This window comes from Mandrillus leucophaeus, unplaced genomic scaffold, assembly GCF_000951045.1.
Source record: "Mandrillus leucophaeus isolate KB7577 unplaced genomic scaffold, Mleu.le_1.0 Scaffold229, whole genome shotgun sequence".
NCBI lineage: Eukaryota > Metazoa > Chordata > Mammalia > Primates > Cercopithecidae > Mandrillus > Mandrillus leucophaeus.
Genome location: NW_012102354.1, coordinates 1528837 through 1537978, shown reverse-complemented (window position 1 = coordinate 1537978; position 9142 = coordinate 1528837). Strand labels below are relative to the sequence as shown.

At 39.1% G+C, this 9142-nt stretch overlaps 1 protein-coding gene and 1 pseudogene across 1 annotated transcript in view; one reads left to right on the top strand and one right to left on the bottom strand.

Moving 5' to 3' along the window:
- LOC105540847 overlaps positions 1 to 6079 on the top strand; it is a 9239-nt pseudogene extending 3160 nt beyond the window's left edge.
- The window catches only part of GTF2A1L (general transcription factor IIA, 1-like), an 84260-nt gene that overhangs the window by 50227 nt on the left and 24891 nt on the right, over positions 1 to 9142 (bottom strand). The window lies entirely within an intron of this gene.

Here is a 9142-nt window from a genome sequence, read left to right as displayed (position 1 = left end):
AAAAAAAAAAAAAAAAAAAAAAGATCTTTCACCTCCCTGGTTAGCTGTATTGCTAGGTGTTTTATTCTTTTTGTGGCAATGGAATTGCCCTCCTGGTTTGCCTCTCAGCTCGGCTATTGTTGATATATAGGAATGCTAGTGAGTTTTGCACATTGATTTTTGTATCCTAAAACTTTGCTGAAGTTGTTTATTACCTGAAGGAGCTTTTGGCCAAGACTATAGAGTTTTCTATATATAGAGTCATGTCATCTGCAAATAGTGACAGTTTGACTTTGTCTCTTCCTATTTGGATGTCCTTTATTTCTTTGTCTTGCCTGACGGCTCTAGCTAGGACTTCCAATACTATGTTGAATAGGACTGGTGAGAGAGGGCATACTTGTCTTGTGCTGTTTTCAAGGGGAATGCATTCAGCTTTTCCCCATTCAGTATAATGTTGGCTGTAGGTCTGTCATAGATGGCTTGTATTATTTTGAGGTATGTTCCTTCAATACCTAATTTCTTGAGTTTTTAACATGAAAGGCTGTTGAATTTTATCTAAAGCCTTTTCTGCATCTATTGAGATAAGCACTTAGTTTCTGTCTTTAGCTTTGTTTATGTAATGAATCACATTTATTGATTTCAGTGTGTTGAACCAACTTTGCATTCCAGGGATAAAGCCTACTTCATAATGGTGGATTCGCTTTTTGATGTGCTGCTAAATTTGGTTTACAAGTATCAAGTATTTTGTTAAGGATTTTTGCAGCGATGTTCATCAGGAATATTGGCCTGAAGGTTTCTTTTTTGTTGTGTCTCTCCCAGGCTTTGGTATCAGGATGATGCTGGCCTCACAGAATTGGTTGGGGAGGAGTCCTTTCTCCTCAATTTTTTGGAATAGTTTCAGTAAGAATAGTAGCAGCTCTTTTTGTACATCAGGTAGAACTTAGCTGTTTATCCATCACATCTTGGGCTTTTTTTGGTTGATAGGCTATTTATTACTGATTCAATTTTGGAGTTCCAACAAGGAACTATTCAGGGAATCAATTTCTTCCTGGTTAAGTCTTGGGAGGATGTATGTGTTCAGGAATTTATTCATCTCTTCTAGGCTTTCTAGTTTGTGTGCATAGAGGTGTTTTTCACAATAGTTTCTGATGGTTATTTTCATTTCTGTGGGGTCAGTGGTAATATCCCTTCATTTCTAATTGTGTTTATTTTGATCTTCTCTCTTTATTAGTCTAGCCAGCAGTCTATCTATCTTATTAATTTTTCAAAAACCAACTCCTGGATTCATTAATCTTCTGAATGGTTTTTTGTGCCTTGATTTCCTTCAGTTCCGCTCTAATTTTGGTCTTCTGCTAGCTTTAGGGCTGATTTGTTCTTGCTTCTCTGATTCTTTCAATTGTGATGTTACATTCTTAATTTGAGATCTCTCTAACTTTTTGATGTGGGCATTTAGTGCTATGAATTTCCCTCTTAACACTGCCTTAGCTGTGTCCCAGAGATTCTGGTGCATTGTACCTTTGTTCTCATTAGAAATAGTAAATTTAACAATAAATTTTAACATAGCAAGAATTCAATTCCACAAACATAATTTAAAGAATGTTGTAATACACTAACATGGCATAACAATATCCACATTCATAAGTGTATTGTTTCTTATTCACCATCAAAAATCCTTTGATACATTGTGGCAGTTATAGTTTTGTGATTCTTGGATCATCTTTGAACCAATCCAAATAAAATTACATGATTCACGAAATACAGAAACAGGTGAATTTCTTCTTTGTGAATACTCATTAGCATAAAAGATGTCTCCTGATGACCAAACAATATTCTAACTCTCAAATCACCCAAAGAACCAACCACATTGCTGAAATTTTCAACACATCTAAGTTGAAGAACAATTGGACATATAGTTTAACACCTATATTTTAAGAGTTTTAATGCTCAAATATGAAAGCCACCACAAAAGTCTCAGTGTCCCTTTTCTTCCCTTCCCTTCCTTCCATCATGACTGATAGTATCATTTCAAAAAGATCATGTGACATGAAGACCAAACACAGAAGCTGACTTGAAGTCCCCTAGAAATAAGGTAATCATAGGGTGACTACACGTCCCAGTTCGCCCAGGACAGTCCCAGTTTACACCTGTTAGTTATTCTGAGGTAATTATTAATAGAATCCCATTTCTCTGTCTCTCAAAACTAGATTATAAATTACATATAGTCACCCTAAGTGCAGAACAACAGTTCTCAGAGTGTAATATACAAACCACTGAGGGTACCTAAGACCATTTTCAGTGTGTTCATAAGGTCAAAACTATTTTCATAATACCAAGACAAAGTATGCCTTTTTCTCATTTAGTATTTGTATTTGGTTTTGTTGACATCTGAACTGATGATGCAAAAGGAATAACAAGTAAAACTGTAGACATCTTAGCATGAATTAAGGTAGTAGCACCAAACCTTGCAAGTGGTCTCTTTATTCTCCATTGCTACTCACCGTTAAAATAACACAACAGACAAAAACAGCATGAACAACCACAAAGATATTTCACTTAAGATAAGAAAGTCCTCTGCACAATCTAAGAATTATTAATTATACTAAATTTCAACTAGCAAGTATACTTCCTTTTAATATTTTATGAGGTGAAATAGAAAGATAAAGCATTTCTGTAGCATACAGAAGTACAAAAAGTACAAGGAAAAGCATTTGTGCCATTGTTTGAGAGTTAATATAGCCTTTTTTTTCTAAGGTGGCAGATTAACGCCTGTTAGCAGGCCTCCGCCATTTGGATATAACAAAATAGTAAATAAAGATCAATGGTGTGAGCTTTAATTCAAGAAGGAAAATGGGAATCCACTGGAATCATGCAGGATACTCCAAATCCCAGAGACGAGAATCCCACCAAACAGTCACTGTGATGGCATTTGGCTGATGAAAGTAAGTGAAGCCCCAGTACATGAGAGAGAAAGACAGCCTCCCTCAGTGACTCACCTTTCCACTGGAGATCAGAGCAACTCAGGCTGAGGGAGAATTTTTTTTTTCTCCCAAGCCCTGAAGCTAACCTGGGGAGAGGGCTGGAGACACTGTGAGGGAAAAACACTAGAAGAAGCTGCAGACACTTTCCCAGACATAGGACCAAGCACAGGATGCCATTTTTAATCTGGGTGCGCACAAAGTCAGCCATTCTAAGCAACCCAGCTGCATGGCCATACAAGCATTTTACTCTTGGGCCAGAGACTAGAGAACCTGCTCGGGAGCAGGATAGTAGTCTCCACAGCCTCCACCACTTCTGAGGTGGAAAGCACCTCAGAAATAGGTACTGGAATTATACTCTTCCCTATTGCAAGCTTGGAGTGGGAGGAGAGCTGCTACCACTGCAGTTTCTCCTAGGCAATGAGACTTGCAACCATGGCCAGCTTGGCAATCTGAAACTGAACTGCGTGTGCCATCACTTGGTACCCCTGCCTGTTCCCCTGGGATCGAGGTGAAGTGGGGTCCCCTCTGCTCCACCCTCAGGCAGAAATCCAGGCATTCAGGGCACTCACTTGCCTGAACCAGCAGCCTGAATCACTCATCTTTCATGGACAGAGATCATGGTGCAGCAGGGTCATCTCCACTCCATGCCCAGGCAGATGTCCAGACCTTTGGAGCAGCCACTCACCTTGATTAACAGCCTGACCCACTCCACCCTTCCTGTGCAGAGATCCTGGTGCAAGGGGGCTCTGTCTGCTACACACCTAGGCAGATCTCCAGGTATTCATAGCACCTGCTTGCCTGGTCCAGTAGCCTGAGTCATCCCACCTCTCCTATGCAGAGATCTTGATGCAGGGAGGCCCTCTCCACTCCATGCCCAGAAAGATCTCCAGGTATCTGGAGCACTCACTTCCCTGGATTAGAATTTTAGGCTGCCCCCCATCATTGTGCAGAGAACCTGGGGCAAGGAGGTTCTCCAGTTCCATGCCTAGATACACCTCTGGGCACCTGGTGGCTGCCCAGTGGATTCTCCCTCAGCATCAGTTCTTGTACCTGCCACTGAGGGACCTGTAGATGGATGTGCCCAGTCTGGCCCCACTCTTCATGGCCCCTGCACTCCCAGACTGTCCGAGGTCAATTCTAAAGAAAAAATCTTAAAGGCAGCTAGAGAAAAAGGTGAGATCATGTACAAAAGGAAACCCTTTAGGCTAAAAGCAGACGTCTCAGCAGAAATCTTACAAGCCAGGACAGATAAGGGGCCTATTTTCAGTATTCTTAATGAAAAGAAATTCCAATCAAGAATTTCATACCCTGCCAAGTTAAGTTTCATAAGCACAGCAGAAATAAAAGCTTTTCCAGACATGCAAGCATTAAAGGAATTAGTTACGACTAGACCACCATTACAAGAGCTCCTTAAGGGAGCTCTAAACATGGAAACAAAAGACCAATGCCAGCTACCATGAAAACACACTTAAGCACACAGACCCTATAAAGTAACCACACAAAAGAAACTACAAAGCAACCAGCTAACAATTTCACGATAGGATCAAAACCTTACGTATCAGTCAGAGACAGTGACTCATGCCTGTAATCCCAACACTTTGGGAGGCCAAGGCAGGCAGATCACTTGAGGTAAGGAGTTCATGATCAGCCTGGCAACATGGTGAAACCCTGTCTCTACTAAAAATACAAAAATTAGCCAGGTGTGGTGATGCTCGCCTGCAGTCCCAGCTACTCAGGAAGCTGAGGCAGGAGAATGTCTTGAACCCGGAGACAAAAGTTATAGTGAGCTGAGATTGTGCCACCGCACTCCAGCCTTAGTGACAGAGCAAGACTCCATCTGAATAAAAAAACCCTCAAATATCAATATTAACCTTGAATGTAAATGGTCTAAACACTCCACTAAAAAGACACAAAGTGGTAAGTTGTATAAAAAACAAGAGGCACGTAACAACACCCATAGGCTCAAAATAAATGAAGAGTGATCCACCAAGCAAATAGAAAACAAAAAAGAGCACAGGTCACTATTATTATATCAGACAAAACAGACTTTAAACCAACAACAATAAAAAAAAAATACAAAGAAGGCCATTATATAATGATAAAGCCTTCAATTCAACAAGAAGGCTTAACTATCCTAAATATACACTCATCCAAAATTGGAGCACCCAGAATCACAAACAAGTACTTCTAGACCTACAAAACTCTTACACAGCCACACACACGATAATAGTGGGGGATTTCAACACCCTACGGAAAACATTAGATCATCCAGGCAGAAAACTAACAAAGGAATTCTGAATTTAAACTTGACCAATTGGACCTCATGGACATCTACAGAATACTCCACCCATTGACCAAAGAATAATACTCCCATCATCTGCACATGGAACATACTCCACAACCGACCATAGGCTCAGCCATAAAGCAAATCTCAATAAATTCCAAAAAATGAACATCATACCAACCATACTTATGGACCACAGAGGAATAAAAATAGAAATCCCCTTTTCCACCCACTCCTGCCTCCCACCAAGCACTGCTCCAGCCGCATCATGCTCACTCTGATCTCTGGAATCCTGCTAAGCCAGCATCACTGCATCTCCCTTCAGCCGCCATCATGTTATCTACCCGGACCTTATTAGCCATGATGAGCTGTTCTCCAACATTTACAATATCTGGGAGATTGCAAGCGGTCTGTGCATGTAAGTGGGATGGGGGGTGGGGAGGAAGACGGTCAGTAGGACAGAGGGTGACACTGAAAGAAATGCCTCCGCAGAAGGCCCTGAGGGTGAAGGTACCGAAAGCACATTAATCACTTATGTTGATACTGTCATGAACCATCGCTTGCAGGAAACAAACTTCACAAAAGAAGCCTACAAGAAATACATCAAAGATTACATAAAATCAATCAAAGACCAACTTGAAGAACAGAGACCTAAACAGTAAAACCTTTTATGACAGAGGCTGTAGAACAAACCAAGCACATCTTATTAATTTCAACAACTACCAGTTTTTCACTGGTAAAAATGTGAATCCAGATGGCATGGTTGCTCTGCCATGAGGATGGTGTGACCCTGTATATGATTTTATTTAAAGATGGTTTAGAAATGGAAAAATGTTAACCAATTGGCAATTTCTTTAGTTCTATCACCTGTCTTCATAACTGCCTGCTGCCTATCACCCACAGGACACAATGACTTAAGATAAATTAGACTGATGTCATCTCAAGCTCTTCATTTATTTTGACCATTATATATTTGGAGTGGAAGCATTACTTTTAAGAAAAATATGTCAACCGGCATGGTGGCTCACACCTGTAATCCCAACACTTTGGGAGTCCGAGGTGGGCGGATCACAAGGTCAGGAGTTGGAGACCATCCTGGCCAACATGGTGAAACCCTGTCTCTACTAAAAATACAAAAATCAGCTGGGCCTGGTGGAACATGCCTATAATCCCAGCTACTTGGCAGGCTGAGGCAGGAGAATCGCTTGAACCAGGGAGTCGGAGGTTGCAGCGAGCCAAGATCATGCCACTGCACTTTAGCCTGGTGACAGAGTAAGACACCGTCTCCAAAAAAAAAAAAAAAACTGGTCATGTAGGTTGTCTAAAAATAAAATGCACTTAAAGAATCCTTTTTAATTTAATATATGTTTACGCTAAATGCATCCTACAGTGTTCCTGTAGAGGTTAGAGCCTGGTTTTAAGCCACTACTAGGATGAATAAGACTATCAGTAGATAACTTCTATAGAAGGAATTACTTCTGGGACTGGGATATAAAAAAGAATCAAAAGTTTTAATTCTCAGTTGAGTAAAGGAAGAGACCACGCTCATAGCAGTATCAACATCTGAAGTAGGGCCTTTTACATTTTATCACCTACAACAGAAGTAGTTAACTCTGGAAGACATTACCAAAAGAATAAAAAGAGACTAATACAGTTGGAAGCAAAAAACAACTAAAACAAAACTATACCAAGATTTCTCCAAATCACACAATTACATGGAAATTTTAAAACTTGCTCCTGAATGACTTTTGGGTAAACAACAAAGTTAAGGCAGAAATCAAAAAATTCTTTGAAATAAATGAAAACAGACACAACACACCAAAAATCTCTGAGATGTAGCAAAAGCAGTGTTAGGAGGAAACTGTATAGTACTAAATGCCTACTACAAAAAGTTGGAAAGATCTCAAATTAACAATTTAACATCACACCTAAAGGAACTAGGAAAACAAGAACTAACCCTAGAGCCAGATGAAAAGAAGTAACTACAATCGGAGTGAGATACAACAAAATTGAGATCCAAAAATCCATATAAAGAATCAATGATTTTCTGACAGTGATCATTAAGGGGGAGAAAAAGAATCAATGAAACCAAAACCTGGTTCTCTGAAAGGATAAACAAAATTGATAGAACACTAATTAGATTAACAAAGGAAAAAAAGGGAAGATTCCAATAAGCACAGTCAGAAATGACAAAGATGACATTACAACCAATCCCACAGAAATACAAAAGATCCTCAGAGACTATTAGAACACCTCTACATACAAAACTAGAAAATCGAGAGGAAACTGATAAATTCCTAGAAACAAAATCTCCCAAGATTGAATCAGGAAGAAATTAAAACTCTGAACAGACCAATATCGAGTTCCAAAATCGAATTAGTAATAAAAAACCTACCACCCAAAAGAAGCCCCAGACCAGATGGACTCACAGCTGAATTCTACCAGATGTTCAAAGCAGTGCTGATACTACTTCAAATATGCTGAAAACTATTCCAAAATGTTGAGAAGGGACTCCTCTCTAACTCATTCTGCGAAACCAGCATCACCCTTATACCAAAACCTGGAAAAGACATGATAAAAAAAAGAAAAGAAAAGAAAAGAAAAGTATAGACCAATATCCCTGATGAACATAGAGCAAAAATCCTCAACAAAATACTAGGAAACTGAATTCAGCAGCACATCAAAAGTTAACTCACCACAACTAAATAAGCTTCATTCCTGGGTTGTAAAGTTGGTTTAACACACACAAATCAATAAATATGATGTATTGACAAATACAATAAACAGAATTAAAACATACAAACAGAATTAAAAGCAAAAACCTATGATCATCTCAAAATACATGGAAAAAGCTTTTGGCAAAATCCAACATGACTTCAGGATAAAAGAAAAACCCTCAAGAAACTAGGCACTGAAGGAACATACCTCAAAATAATAGGAGCAATCTTTGACAAACTTATAGCCAACATCATGCTAAATGGGCAAAAATTGGAAGCATTCTCCCTGAGAACCAGAACAAGACAAGGATGCCCAATCTCACCACTCCTATTCAACATAATACTGGAAGTATAGAGCAATCACTCAAGAGAAAAAGTAAAAGGCATCCAAATAGGAAAAGAAGTCAAACTATCTCTCTTTGCTGATAATATGGTCTTATACCTAGAAAGCCCTAAGGACTTCACCAAAAGACTCCTAGAACTAATACATGACTTCAGTTAAGTTTCAGGACACAAAACCAATGTATAAAATTAGTAGCATTTATTTACACCAACAACGTTCAAGCTGAACGCCAAATCAAGAACACAATCCCATTTACAGTAGCCACACGCAAAAATAAAATACCTAGGAACACATCTAATCAAGGAAGGGAACGATCTCTACAAGGAGAACTACAAAACACTGCTGAAAGAAATCAAAGATGACACAAACAAATGGAGAAACACTCAAGCTCATGGAATACAAGAATCAATATCATTAAAATGGCCATACATCCTAAAGCAATCTACAGATTCAATGCTATTCCTATCAAACTACCAATGTCATTTTTCACAGAACTAGAAAAAAACTATTCTAAAATTCATATGCAACCAACAAGGAGCCTAAACAGCCAAAACAATCATAAGCAAAAAAGAATACAGCTGGAAGCTTCATATTACAGAACTTCAACACATACTATAAGGCTATAGTAACCAAATGGCATAGCAACAGTACAAAAACATACATATAGACCAATGAAACAGAATAGAGAACTCTGATATAAAGCCACACACCTACAGCCATCTCATCTTTGACAAAGTCAACAAAAATAAGCAATAGGGAAAGGACTCCCTATTCAATAAATGGTGCTGGGGTAACTGGTAGCCACATGCAGAAGAATGAACTAGACTCCTACCTTTTATCA